The sequence below is a fragment of the Odocoileus virginianus genome, chromosome 32, assembly GCF_023699985.2.
Source record: "Odocoileus virginianus isolate 20LAN1187 ecotype Illinois chromosome 32, Ovbor_1.2, whole genome shotgun sequence".
Lineage (NCBI taxonomy): Eukaryota > Metazoa > Chordata > Mammalia > Artiodactyla > Cervidae > Odocoileus > Odocoileus virginianus.
Window position 1 is genome coordinate 32,715,978 of NC_069705.1, and position 15,435 is coordinate 32,731,412.

At 34.3% G+C, this 15,435-nt stretch overlaps 1 long non-coding RNA gene across 1 annotated transcript in view; it reads right to left on the reverse strand.

Moving 5' to 3' along the window:
* Window positions 1–15,435, reverse strand: part of LOC110133430 (uncharacterized) — a 90,908-nt gene that overhangs the window by 12,082 nt on the left and 63,391 nt on the right. The window contains exon 2 of the long non-coding RNA XR_011485175.1: window positions 8–113. This is a non-coding gene — a long non-coding RNA (uncharacterized lncRNA). The remainder of the gene's footprint in view (window positions 1–7; window positions 114–15,435) is intronic.

Here is a 15,435-nt window from a genome sequence, read left to right on the forward strand (position 1 = left end):
TACTCACCCTCCTAGCATTCAATAGCCCATCTAGTTGCCAAGATCAAGAACTGGTGTCGCATTTCACATTTTAGTTCAGCAATCCCGATCACAGGTAGATACCCAGGAGAAATCTGCCCATATAAAAAGGGGACATGTACAAGAATGATAACAGCCGCACTTCACAAAATAAGACATGTAAACACTTCAAACAAGCGAGTGCATGAGTAAATCAGATATAATGCAAGACTACATAGCAAAGTGAGTGGACTAATATGGCATGTGGATACCAGGATTGCTTTCAATTAATTTAACTTACACTCATCTAAAAAGTAGAAATTAGATTGCTCAATTTACTAAATTTTGCTCAACTGCCAGTTTCAAAAGGGAAGAATATTGCAATAATTTGTGAATATTCTCAAGGTCACAAATTGGAACACAAATATGGGTGAAAAATGAACTTTCAACAATTCTAAGAAAAATACTTTATTACAAAATATTTATTTCATTCATTCAAAGGAAAAGATGAGCATCCTATGCTTTTTAGTTGCTCAGTCCCTCTCTATACTCCAAATCATAGTTCATCTTCAAAAGTATAGAGGCACAAGCCACAGAAGACCATGGCATTTGAACAGAGTAAACTCTTAAAACAAGAGTACAAATGGCAAGAGATTTGGGAAGCATTTACCTGGGCCTGAAGTACCTCAGGTTGTACTGAAGTTTCTCTGAGTACTGAATCCCCAGAAACATAGCTATCCATGTGATTTTTTGAACTACATTTTTATGTGTGTGCACTTGATAGTTTGATATGTGGGATTTTCTTGATCTTTGTTTAAAGGCAATACTTCCTGAGCATAAGTCACTGCAAATCTTATCAACCATACTCTGTAAAGATGATTACAGCAGAAAACTAGTAGATGAATAAAGGACTCTTTTCCAGGTTGTTTGTTTGTTTGTTTTCCATTCCTTTCAAGAAAAAGGAAGATGTATGCCAAAGAGCAAAGGAACCATACTATGTATGGAGTTACGATCTAGTTTTTGTTTATTCCAACTTGACCTAAACACACATTGAACAAGCTAATTTAATATCTGGTGTTTGTTTGGTGGTGTGATGATCCCAGAGAGATTCTCCAAGAGGCTAAATGATAGGGAGCAAGCTAATGCTGCTGCCTTCCTTAGAAAGAGGAATTTTTCTAGTGAAATTTGATGGGATAGAGGAGGTTGGTGATAATAAATTATTCAAGATAATAATAGTCTTAGGGCATGCATGAGCTATCTGTTTAAATAGTACCCCCTAGCTGAGCTGCATATCAAAATATGGTTAACTTTGTGCTTGGGGTTGAGATTATGCTGTTGTTAAGGTTAAGTAACCCTTATGCTGCTTTTCTTAACAACATATATCTTTCCACTTTTAATCTATCATTAAACAGGCCTGCCAAATTGAGACCATACATTCAATGAAGTAATTAAACTAATTTATCTTTTACTATCCTGCATTGTTAGCCAATACAAAACTACTTTACATGAAGACATTGGTGGAGTATATCTTTAGGCAAATTACAAGGTATCTATGACAAATCAGATTTCTGAGAGCAATACTTTAATTTGTCCTAAAATTCCACTTTGAAATTTGCAATTAACTCTTCTGTTTGACCTCTACCTCAAGAGGTCCAAGTAGAAAAGCCTTCAAGGCAATGGTTAATTGGATACATGCTCTCTAAGTTAGAAGTTTGAAAAAGTATTTTTATGACTAATTCTTTGGAAGTAGGTATCTATATTTGACTAAGGTATTTTAGTCTAATTCCTGTGTTTCATATTATAAATAGCTGACCTTCTTCATGGCTTTTTCTCTGAAAAAAAAAATTGATTTTTAGAAATCATACCATTTCAATTAAGAAAAATTACTAATATTTGTCTCCTGATTTACAAAATTAACTCATATCAAAAAGACATGAGAACCTAGAAAATCATCTTTGTTGTGAATTTCACTGAGGATTTTTTTCCTGATGTTTTTAGAAAAAAATGTTAGAATAAATGAAAGTGTTGTTCATATAGCTCTTAATTGATATATTGGTTTCATGATGATAAACAATCTGATTAAAGATTTTACCAAAATAGTGGCATAATAAATGTATGCTTTGGTTCCTACTTTCAGCCATCAATTATGGTCAACATAATTAAAGGTGTGTATATACAGATTTAGAAGTGGTATTTTTGTAGATTAGAAAAAGAAGGAATCAGTAAAGTGGTGACTAAGTGTTGAGCCTACTATGCTATAAATTAGGAAAGGATGACTGCGGTCTGACTCTAGATGTTTTAGAGGAATAGAAGGGTTTGAATTAAATTTGGAACCACACGTAGTTCAAGGTGGGAAGCAGTTTCAAGGTAGTTGCATCAGTTCTCAATAAGTAGCCTGTAATAAGTAATCATTATCAGCTGTCACAAACATTCTGTCTATAACCTACAGCTGAATCGTGAGGCTGGCAAAGTGTAGTTTACCAGAAGTTAGTTATCCTTGAGCAAGCAACACCAGTCCCTATTTAAGAAGGGGTGAGCACAGAAGGAGACAGTAAGAAAAATAAAAGTGAAACAAAAAATAAATGCCTCCCATTTGAAATGAGCATATAAAAACCAATAGAAAGCAGGAAAAAAAATCAGATTTATGAAAGATAAGTGATATAATTATGACAAAGCACTAACATACTTTTGTTCATGAATTATAAAGAAAATTTTAGGAAATATTTTTATTTATTTTATTTTTTAGGAAATGTTTTAGATTTATCTTCAAAGAAATAAATTAAAAAATCACATCAATAAAAAAGAAAATTGTGAAATAAAACTCAATCAAATGAAATTAGTTAATTGGAATATGAAAGTGAATTAATTCAGTTTCTTTGACATGAAAAATTCAACTTTTAAAACTTAAAGATGTATAAAGGAATAGACCCTAGACTGCATAAAAATAGTAAATTAGAATATAAAATTGAGAAAAATCACACAGAATTAAGCATCACAAGATAAAAATGATTAAAAATGTAGAAAAGCAGGTAAGCAGAAGGATAAATTCAGAAGCTAAAATTTTTCTGGTAAGTTTGAGGATAGAGGATGGAGGAAACAGCAAAGAAGTGACATTGAGTTAAAACAATATTTTTAATGGGAATATTTTTCTTTGAAAAGCATAATGTTAAAACAGACCTCAGTGTATTCACAGGGAAAAATTACACATAGGCAGTTCCATGTTGAGACACTGAACACAGGAATAAAGAAGTCTTTTTAAGTTTTTAAACAAATATCAGGAAAAATGTTAACTAGTATAATAATAATAAGGCTTACAATAATGTTTTTCCTGTAGCAATTAATGGTGGAAGATAACGGAGTTACATGTGAAAGTAATGAGGAAAACTGATTTGCTAAACAGTCATTCAAGGGGTACAGCAGCTTCCATCCTTCCACAACAAACTGGAATAGAATTTGCACTCCATCCTCTGTCTTGAAAAATCCATAATTTCCATATAGTTAATGGCTGTCAAGGAATTCAGTATCAGACAATGAAGTATAGTGATCCCTTGGAGATGGGAAATTATCAGATGAGGTGATTCATTCTGCTGCTCTAGGTCTCTGGCTGGAGATACTGAGGTCATGGGGTAGACCCATGGACACAGTGATAGAGCAGAGAGTGGGTGGCCAGGGCAAGGCATCAGTAGTTTGTAGGTCAAGCACCAGAAGAAGAGAGGTGGGCAAAGAACTCCAGAAGTCTGCAGAGGGTCCACTTCAAGTATAGAATCATGTCAGTTCAGTTCAGTTGTTCAGTTGTGTCCGACTCTTTGCGACCCCACGAATCGCAGCACGCCAGGCCTCCCTGTCCATCACCAACTCCCGGAGTTTACCCAAACTTGTGTCTATCGAGTTGGTGAATCCATCCAGCCATCTCATCCTCTGTTGTCCCCTTCTCCTTCCCCCAACCCCTCCCAGCATCAGGGTCTTTTCCAAATTTACTGATTAGCAAAAATGGATGAGGTAACTAACAATGGTTGGCAAGTGAACCACATGAGAAGATGAAGGGAAATAGTGCCTGATATAAGCATCAAATAAAGCTTGAATGAATGACTTTTGCCACCAACCAGAGAGCAAAACCTCAAATTAGTGGGTCACTGAAGACAGTGCTAAGAAGATCTTGATTCAGTAATGGGGGAAAACATTAAATAGTGCTTTGATCTAACTAAGAATACTCATAGGCAAGACCAAAAGAGTGAAATTTTTTCCAAGTAAATTAATAAATAAAGCTCAATAATCTTCACTGGATACAAAAATTTGGAGGATACACAACATAAAATTTGTAGTGTCTGGCATCTAATCAAAAATTATGTATCGGCCAACAGTAACAGAAAATTATAACTCATGGCAGGGAGAGAAATCAAACAAAATTGACTCAAAAGTGGTACAAATGATAGGATTATGAGACAATGATTTTAAAAAGTGGATTATAACTCTTTTGGATACTCCATCAAGAAGACAGATCAAATATTGAACATGATAGGGAGAGAGATGAAAGAAATAGCAAAGGACCCAAGCTGAGATTCTAAGCATGAAAACTACATCTCATGAAAAAAATATACTAAAGGTGATAAATGTTAGATGAGATAATTCAGAAGCAAAAATTAGTAAACTTGAAGGCATAACAAAGACATTAAACCATGAGTGAACAAGAGAGGAAAAGATTGAATGGAAGAAATGAACAGAGCATCAGTGAAATGTGGAACAACTTCAAGCAGCCAAGTATGTGGCTATTTGGAGCTCCATAGAGCTGAGATTGGGGTGAAAAAAAATATTTAAAACTATAATGGAACAAAATTTCCAGTGTAAGTAGAAAAAGAGTAGAGCAACATTTTTCAACTACCGGGAGAGAAAGGAAAAGTCACCTTATATACAATCATTTACTAAGGGAAATTCTTAAAGAGATGCGAATACCATACCACCTTATCTGGCTCCTGAGAAATCTGTTTGCAGGTCAAAAAACAACAGTTAGAACTGGAAATGGAACAACAGACTGATTACAAATTGGTAAAGGAGTATGTCAAGGCTGGATATTGTCACCCTGCTTATTTAAGTTCTATGCAGAGTATATCATGAGAAATGCCAGTAGGATGAAGCACTGACTGGAATCAAAATTGCCAGGAGGAATATTAGTAACCTCAGATATGCAGATGACACCACCCTTATGGCAGAAAGCAAAGGGAACTAAAGAGCGTCTTGATGATGGTAGGTAAAAGAGGAGAGTGAAAAGGCTGGCTTAAAATTCAACATTCAAAAACAAAACTAAGATCATGGCATCTGGTCCCATCACTTCATGGCAAATATATGGGGAAATATGGAAACAGTGACAGACTTTATTTTCTTGGCTTCCAAAATCACTGCAGATGGTGACTGAAGCCATGAAATTAAAAGATGCTTGCTCCTTCGAAGAAAAGCTGTGACAAACCTAGACAGCATATTAGAAAGCAGAGACATCACTTTGCCAACAAAGGTCTGTCTAGTCAAAGGTATGATTTTTCCAGTAGTCATGTATGGATGTGAGAGTTGAACTGTGAAGAAAGCTGAGCACCAAAGAATTGCTTTTGAACTGTGGTGTTGGAGAAGACTCTTGAGAGTCCCTTGAACTGCAATGAGATCAAACAAGTCAGTCCTAAAGGAAATCAACCCTAAATATTCATTGGAAGGACTAGGCTGAAGCTCCAGTACTTTGGCCACCTGATACAAAGAGCTGACTGATTAGAAAAGACCCTGATGCTGGGAAAGATTGAAGGCAGGAGGAGAAGGGGATGACAGAGGATGAGATGGTAGGATGGCATCATCGACTCAATGGACATGCATTTTACTAAGCTCCGGGAGATGGTGATGGACAGGGAAGCCGGGCGTGCTACAGTCCATGGGGTTGCAAGGAATCAGATATGACTGGGTGACTGAACAACTACTACCAAGGGAAAATATTTTTGAGAAATTGAAAGTGAAGTATAGATTTTATTCAGACATACAGAAGTAACAATATATTTGAGAAAGAGCTGTAAGTAGAAGGAAAATGATACCATATGGAAACCAGAATCTATACAAGAGACAAAAAGCATCAGAAATAGTAAATCCATAAATAACTGTAAAGTAGTATTATTATTATTTAAATAATTAAAAGCTAACTCACTATTTATGCATGTTGTAGCATTTACAGCAGCTGTTGAAGTTAAATATATGACAGAATATGAAGGCTAGAAAGAGATAAGTGGAAGTACATTCAAAGGATATTTTATTATACATTAATTGGCATACTATCATTTGAAAGTAAACTAAAAAAATAAAGTAAGTATAAACTGTGAGCAGTTAAAATGTATACTATAAACATTAGAGCAACCATTAAAATAACACCAAAAGAAAGTTACGGGTGATAACTCAATATAGGAAATAAAAGGAAATGATAAAAATACTAGTTAATTCAAAGGAAGGCAGAAAAAAAAAAGAAAACAGAACAAAGACTAGATAGGACAAAGAGAAAATAAATAACAATATTGTAGTTTTAAACACAATCATATGAACAATCGCATTACATGTAAATGGTCTGATCATCTCAATTAATGGAGATTGTTATACTGAAATAAAAAATTAGCACCAACTACATGCTGCCTATAAGAAATCTAACTATAGAGACAAAAACAGGTTAAAAGCATATATATGTAAATAGGTGTAACATGCTAATATCAATGAAAATAAAATTTCAGTTGAATCTATTGGTAACAAGCAGATTTCAAATGAAATAATAATGCATATAAAGAGGATAATGCAAGTATGTTCAATTCCTCAGGTAAATGTAACAGTCCTAATTATTTATGTACCAAGTAACAGATACTTAAAAAATATGAAGCAAACATAGAAAAAACTGAAAGAAATAAGTAGTTTATGACACCACTCCCAAAACAACAGAACACACAGACATAAAATCAGTAAGGATATAAAATATTTGAAAAATACTATCAACTAATACTTCCTAATTAATATTTTATACAATACTCCACTCAACAATCACAAAATACACTTTCTTCTTAGGCATGTACAGAAAATTTGCCAAGAGAGGGCTGTACTCTGGGCCATAAAACCATTATTTCTAAGAGAATATATATATATTTTTTACAAACTATATGCTCTGACTGCAATTGAGTTAAGTTACAATAATGCAAAGATACTTAGAAAGTCAGCAAATATCTGGAAACATAACACTCAACTTGAAGTTGAGAGAGTGTCAACTTAAGGTTATTTGCCACAAATTAAAAATAAAGAATATTTAGCATGATTTTCCATTTTTCTCTAGCCACACTAAGGTGGAGAATTGGATCTTAAACCTGATTGAATTTTACCCAAGACATTCACAGGAAGTGAGAAAGGAACAAAATTGTTAAGGATATATACAGAGACTTATTATAAGGGAGGACTTTAGAAATTAATATGAAAAGGAAAAGACAACACATAAAGGAAAAGAGGTGGAGATAAACTTCACCGAGAATAATGAATCCCTGAAATTGGGGATGGGACTGAAAACATGGATGGAGTCGTCAAAGTGTGATTCTTGAAATTTATATTATGGATTGTCTGCAGTTACCACTAGTGTCAACTGTTCAAATTTAAAAAAAATTCAGAATGATAAACACATAAATTCAGAAAGAGGAAAGGTGGAAATCTAGGGAATAATATTTAAAATTCAGACAATAAAAAAGAGAAAGATAAGAAGATATGGGAAGAATGTATTTACAACACATGTAAATGATAAAGAAGCAGGAACCTGAATAAGAGCCCCCAAAAGGTAATAAGAGATGCAAACAAACCCACAGAAATACAGACAAATAATACAAAGCTGCTCAAAGTAATGAACCTGAATGGTCATAGCACATAAATGATGCCTAACCTTGTTACTGATCAAAGAAATGCATATTTAAGAAGATGAAATCCATCTCACACACAATAATTCAAAAAGATGATTCATCCCATTATGTAGAGACATGAGAATTCGCACAACAGTTGGAATATGAATTGGTCAACCAATAATTTTGGAAAGCAATCTGGCAAAATCTAGGGAAGTTGAAGATGTGCATGGGATATAATCCAGCAATTCCAATTTTGGATAAGCACTCAGACATGAATGAGGAGCTATGATCAACATAGCATTTTAAAAAGCAGAGACATTACTTTGCTAAAAAAGGTCCATCTAGTCAAAGCTATTGTTTTTCCAGTTGTCATGTATGGAGATGAGAACTGGACTACAAAGAATGCTGAATGCTGAAGAATTGATGCGTTTGAACTATGGTGTTGGAGAAGACTCTTGAGAGTCCCTTGAACTGAAAGGAGATCCAACCAGTCCATCCTAAAGGAGATCAGTCCTGGGTGTTCATTGAAAGGACTGGTGCTGAAGCTGAAACTACAATACTTTGGCCACACCATGCGAAGAGCTGACTCATTGGAAAAGACCCTGATGCTAGGAAAGATTGAAGACAGAATGAGAAGGGGATGGTTGGATGGCGTCACTGACTCAATGGACATGAGTTTGAGTGTACTCTGGGAGTTGGTGATGGACAGGGAAGCCTGGCATGCAGCAGTCCATGGGGTCACAAAGAGTCAGACTCGACTGAGCGACTATAATAGTCGTTGTAATATTAGGTACAATGTAGCAGAAACCATAATACCCATCAATAAGGGAATAATTAAATAAATTGAGGTTTTCTTATTACGCGGATGGATTAGAATAAAAGCAGTATATTTAAAATAAACCTACAAATATCGACAACAATAACTCTCTAAAAAAGCAACAAGAATATAGGTTCAGTAGAATGTCATTTACATGAAATTCCTAAGCATGATATGTGTTTTTGGGTATGTCTGCACATTGGTGTACCGTCTACACACTAATACAAAATGGAGACTTCCTCTGAAAGTGGATCCAGTGAAATTACAGAACACAGAAGGGGAAGGGATTGGTTTTATTTGTTCTGTCTTGTTTCCTTTTAAAATCTTAAAGAAATATTGAATATGATCAGATTTGTTATAGTTGGTTAATGGGCATAGAGAGTTGCTACTCACATATTTTTTTATTTTTATTTTTAAAATATGTTTTGAAAAAGAGAATATAGGAAACACTGGTATATCTTATCATCCGAATGTAGATGGATAGATAATAGATAGATAATAGATAATTTTGAAGAGCATTTTTTCATCTGGATGAGACATTTTAACTAAATTTATAATATTAGCTCATTAAAGGGAGTATTTATATTGGTTGGGGATTACATGCTCTCACAAATGTGAAATTGAGCTATTTAAGGTTTAAAAACATAATCCAATATATCATCTGGTCATAACTTTTTTCTCTACAATATTTGTTGAAATTTAATTATACTTATAAAACTGTTTATCCTTAATATTTATGTTGTGTTGTGCTGAGTCACTCATTTGTGTCTGACTCTTTGCGACCCCATGAACTGTAATCTGCCAGGCTGCTCTGTCCATGGGGATTCTCTAGCCAAGAATACTGGAGTGGATTGCCAGGCCCTCCTCCAGGGGATCTTCCCAACCCAGGGATCAAACCCAGGTCTCCCGCATTGCAGGCAAATTCTTTACTGTCTGAGCCACCGGGGAAGTGCCTACACTTTCTTAAATCATGACTATAATATTTCATATAAAGAATTTCATAGCAAAAGTTTTTGCAGTTTATCCATAAAACTAAAGCATTTATATTTGATATTCTTCAAATTCTCAAAAACACACATTTATCTTAAAGTTTGGATTTATAAAATATACAATGGAGCTATTGAAAAATATATAAGTATTTAAAAGATTAAGTGATTTGCAGAGATTTTGCAGAGTCTTGCAGAGATTTTGCCCACGTCATAGTTGTATTACATTATTTATAACTGGTTTATAAAAAAGTTTCAATAAATGAGAGGAAGAAATTATCTATCTTGCCGCATGAAATCTGGATACATTTTAAATAGTTGGTAAAATCTCAATATTTAAAGGACAATGTTAATCATAGGAAAGAATTTAAAGCTTTTAATGGGCTAAAATTTGCTCATGATTTTTCCATGTTTTTATTTCTTGAGATATTCATTTTGGTTAATGTTTTAGAGATTCAAAGAGCTTTTTAAAAATCTTTTGTAGAAACACACCTTGCTTCAGTAATATACACTTTTTGTTCCTAAAAGCTTTCCTACACACATGCAGGGCTGTTTCTCATTATGGAAAGTTAACAAGTGTTATCATCAATGGTAAAACATCTTTTACAGATTATTCATTAGTAAAATTCTAAACTCTAACTTTCTTTTGTTAAATAATCAGAGTAGCATTCATGGATGGCTGGAAATATTTGAATAGATATTTTCTATGTTTGAAAAATAAGTTTTTGTGTTAATAAAATAAGTTAGTGATGCCAGACAGCTTAAATCATGAAGGCTTTTCAGCAATGAGATTATTCAATCTGGGCTCATAATTTCCTCTGTCTCAATCCATAATCATGAGCAGAGTTTTGGAAAGATTTTTGAATAGGAAAGGGAAGGTTAATAAGAATGATTATACATATTATAATGCCTAAAATAGTACTAGCACACTAAGAAATAAATTCAATATTTTTTGGAAACCTCTGAAGTCTAATTTATTTTATAAATGACTTTGTATTCACTGATATCATTCTAATTAAACAGAAAAATGTTTGGAGGATTTTATAAAGACATAGTTAGTAACAGTTATCTTTGTTTAAATATTGTGTCTTGAAGGAAAACAGAAATTGAATGGTAGAACAAAGGAAACAACCAAAAATTACCATCAACAAAGTGATTACATTTTCATTAATCCCATGACAAATGAGAGAGGGCTTCCCAGGTTTGTCTTTGGTCAACTACTTATGTATTTCAGTTTGTTATCCCAAAAGACAAAGCCATTGGAAATAACATTAACTTTTCAAGAGTTAAGTATAATTTTCTTAACTCTGCCAACAATGGTGATATAACTAGGCTGGGGTTTCAGAAAGATTACAGCTTCTGTTTTCTGGGCACCTAGTTAAATGCCTTAGTGGCTGTTCATAGAAACCAAAGTATGGTAGATCTTCCCCAATTTTCACCTGCACGTGTACAAGTGCTGTCTGAACATAGCAACTTTCATCACAATCATGTTTGATTGAACAACACTGTCCAGAATAGCTAATGGATTGGCCAGAAATTTGATTCTGTCCAGCTAAAGAATACAACAGTTTTTTATGATCTTTTGTGGTAACTAATTAAATCTTATTTACTCAGTCATCTCCAACTCTTTACAACCCCATGGACTGCAGCCTGCCAAGATCCTCTGACCTTAGAGATTCTCCAGGCAGGAATACTGCCTGGAGATGCCATGGGTTGCCATGCTCTCCACCAGGGAGGCTTCCCAACTGAGGGAATGCAGGTGGACTCCTTGTCCACCGAATACTGGAGTGCGTAGCCTTCCCATCTCCAGGGGAGCTTCCCGACCCAGGCATGGAACTGGGGTCTCCTGCACTGCAGGCAGGTTCTTTACCAGCTGAGTTTCCAGAGAGCCCTATAGTTTTTTTTATTTCTAAATGAGCATTATTTCCATTTTGTAATGCATAGTAGAAAAAGATTCAAAGTTAAAAAACGGAAAACAACTTGCATTTGTTCAAGGTAAAGAATTCCATATGATAGAGTGAAAGGATGACTAAGAGGTGATAAATCATGCAGGGGAGTGTGTATAATCAAGCTCTCAGAGGAGTAGAGTGAAGTGAAAACAGAAATGAGATTCCAAACCTGATGTAAAGAGCCTTTAGTTTAGAGAAGAGCCGTCTGTTCATTAATGCACATTTAGAAAAATTGTCATCTTTGTCGTAGTTAATGCTGTATCTCTTTCCTACTGACAAGCCAAAAGTTAGTTTTGTAACTTTTGACTCATTCACGCTATGTGACTTTGACAAGTTATTGTCCTTCTGAATGAGTTTTTATTTAATACAGTGGGATTATAGTGTTAGTATTATATATTTGTTGTAAAGATCTTTAACATTCAAAGTGCTTTAAACAATTCCTAGTCTACAGTAAGTCCTTAATAAATGCTATTTATTATTATTAATATTATCATCTTTGCTTCTATCCTATTTTTTGTCTTTTGTTGTTCACATATGTTAACTATGTATATACAATATTCATAGAAAATATGCACATTTTAATAATAGTATTATAGATTTATGTACTTTCACTAAATGCATAAAGTATAATAGAGTCTGTATCTTTGAAAACTTCACTGTATTCTCTGTGACTGCATTCTCTACCTTGTCTCAATAACTGTTATTTATATTATTCATTCCTATGCTTTCCTTTATAGTTTTTCATTTGTATCCTATAAGAAAGTTGATTAAAATATACAAGAGGACTTCCTAGATGGTCCAGTGGTTGAGAATCCGTCTGTTAACACAAGTGACGACACAGGTTCGATCCCTGGTCCGGGAAGATCTCACTCGATGCTGGGCAACCAAGGAGCATGCACCACAATACACTGAGCCTGTGCCCAAGAGTCCAGAAGCCACAACTACGGAGCCTGTGTACCACAGCTACCAAAGCCCATGAGCCTAGAACTCGTGCTCTGCAACGAGAGAAGCCACTGCAATGGAGTGAAGCCATGCAAAATAAAGCTACCCATCCAAGAGGAACGTGTGCTTCAGACAGCTTCGTGAGAAAGAACTGAGCTCTGGAATTTTGGGTTTTAGACATCAAGGGCTACTAAAAATAAGCTAATTAATAAAGGTCTATATTAGCAATCAAATGTTTATTTTTTCCAATTTTTGCCTCTTTTTTTCACTTGACAAAAATAGTTGCAATATGTATCATTCTGCAACTTGCTTTTATTCTTTCAAATTATATCTTTGCTATTTGATATAGTTCACCTATGAAATGAAAAGATACTTGTTCCTTGGAAGAAAAGATAAGACAAACCTAGACAGTATATTACACAGCAGAGACATCACTTTGCTAACAAAGGTCCATATAGTCAAAGCTATGTTTATTCCAGTAGTCATGTATGGGTGTGAGAGCTGGACCACAAAGAAGACTGAGCGCCAAAGTATTGATGCTTTCTAACTGTGGTGCTGGAGAAGACTTGAGAGTCCCAAGGAGGTCAAACCAGTCAATCCTAAAAAAAAAAAAAAAAAAAAAAAAAAAATCTACCTTGAATACTCATTGGAAGGACTGATGCTAAGACTGAAGCTCCAATACTTTGGCCACCTGATGTGAAGAGATGACTCACTGGAAAAGACTCTGATGCTGGAAAAGATTGAGGCCAGGAAGAAAAGGGGGTGATAGAGGGTGAGATGGTTGGATGGCATCACCGACTGAATGGACATGAGTTTGAGCAAGCTCTGAGAGACTGAAAGACAGTGAAGCCTGGCATGCTGCGAACATGGGGTCGCAAAGAGTTGGACAAGACTGAGCAACTGAACAAGAGCATGCAATCATCTACAGTTCTTCCACTTTTATTACCATGTGCTAGTCCATAGTATAAATATGTTACACTAGTTATTCATTTTATCTTTTGATTCAATTGACAAGAGTTGTCATCTTTATTATGCTAAATGGTATCTCATCCATATTGTTCAATAACATTTTATAATTTTGTTTCTAAAGGGCTTCACTACATTTGTTTTGTTACATTTACTATTAGATATTTCTATTTTTATTTCTGTTGTAAAGAATATTGATATTGACAAGTTATGAAGACATGCTTTGAAAATGTTAGAAAATAAAAAAAATTACTGTTTGTATGTATTGATTTTTTGTAAATCAACCATGTAATAAACTCTCTTATTAATGTAAATATTTTACCTGTAAATTCCTTGCATGTGCTATATATACACAAAAATTCCACTTACAAGAAATTACAATTTCATTTCACCTTTTAAAATCTTTTCGTAGGCTGCCTAAACTAAAAAAAAGATAAATAGTTTGCATCTATATTTTATTCCTAATCTTCAAGTAATGTAATAAAACTCTAAGTACTAAGGAAAATATTTGTAGTAAATTCTGCAATACAACCTTTAGTTTGTAAGTAATGAACTTTTATTCCTTGTTTGTTGATAGATTTTTATAAAGATGAGATATTAGAATTCATTATGCTCTTTTGGTATCTATTATCTCAGTTTGTGCTAGTGGGAAAGAATCTACCTACTTATGCAGAAGACACAAGAGTCACAGGTTGAATCCCTGAGTCAAGAAGATATCCCACAGTAGGAAATGGCATCCTACTCCAATATTCTTGCCTGGAAAATTCCAAGGGTGGAGAAGCCTGGCAAGCTATAGTCCATAGAGCCACAAAAAGCTGGACATGACTGAGCGACTAAACACAACACACACACACACACACGATAACTATGTTTTTCTCTTTAATTTTTAAATCTGCCTGCTTATATCATTTTATTTTGAAACCAAACTTGCATTTTTGGTATGTCTCTATATTGCTCAGAAGGCAATACCTGAATATGTTGATGTGTTCATTTTTTATTACCTAATTTAGTATTTTTGCTTCTATATCCATGGATGAGATTGGCCTTAATTTTTGTGTTCTAATGTTCTTATCTGGTTCATGTATCCAGGATGTGTGTTTTCTTTAAACTTTGGATTATATAATATATTATAATATATTATATTGTAATATAATGTCTTTGGAATATATAATATCAGAATCATCTGTTACTTGGATAAGTGGTAAAACTTGTCCTTAAAATTGTTTGGTCTCTTAACCTTCTTTGTGAAGAGACTTTGATTAAAAGTTCAATTTTCTGAATGATTACAGAATTATTCTGCTTTTCTTGAGTCATGCTGATTGACATGTTTTTTTCCCATTTTAGCTTTTCAGTTTTTTTCATCAATTATTTGAAACAATACTATTTAAGACTAGAATAATTTTAAATCCATAGTAAGGCCTCCCATATTATTTGAAAGAAATTTCTTATATCTTATTCTCCTTTCAATGTTTTAAACCTTGGAGTGTTGTTTCAATATTTTCATAGTCTTCACAAAAAAGAAATCTGTATTTTTATTTTCCACTTGTTTTCATTAATTTGACCCACCATAATTATTTTCAAATGAGTCAGTTCTTCACATCAGGTGGCCAAAGTATTGGAGAAGTGACTCATTTGAAAAGACCCTGATGCTGGGAAAGTCAGGGTGGAAGGAGAAGGGGACGACAGAGGATGAGATGGCTGGATGGCATCACTGACTCTATGGACGAGTTCGAGTAAACTCTGGGAGTTGGTGATGCACAAGGAGGCCTGGCGTGCTGTAGTTGATGGGGTTGCAAAGAGTCAGACATCACTGAGCAACTGAACTGAACTGAAACAATAATTATTTTCTTTCAATTTCTTCAGTTCTCCCAGTTGTTCTCTTTTCTACTTTTTGT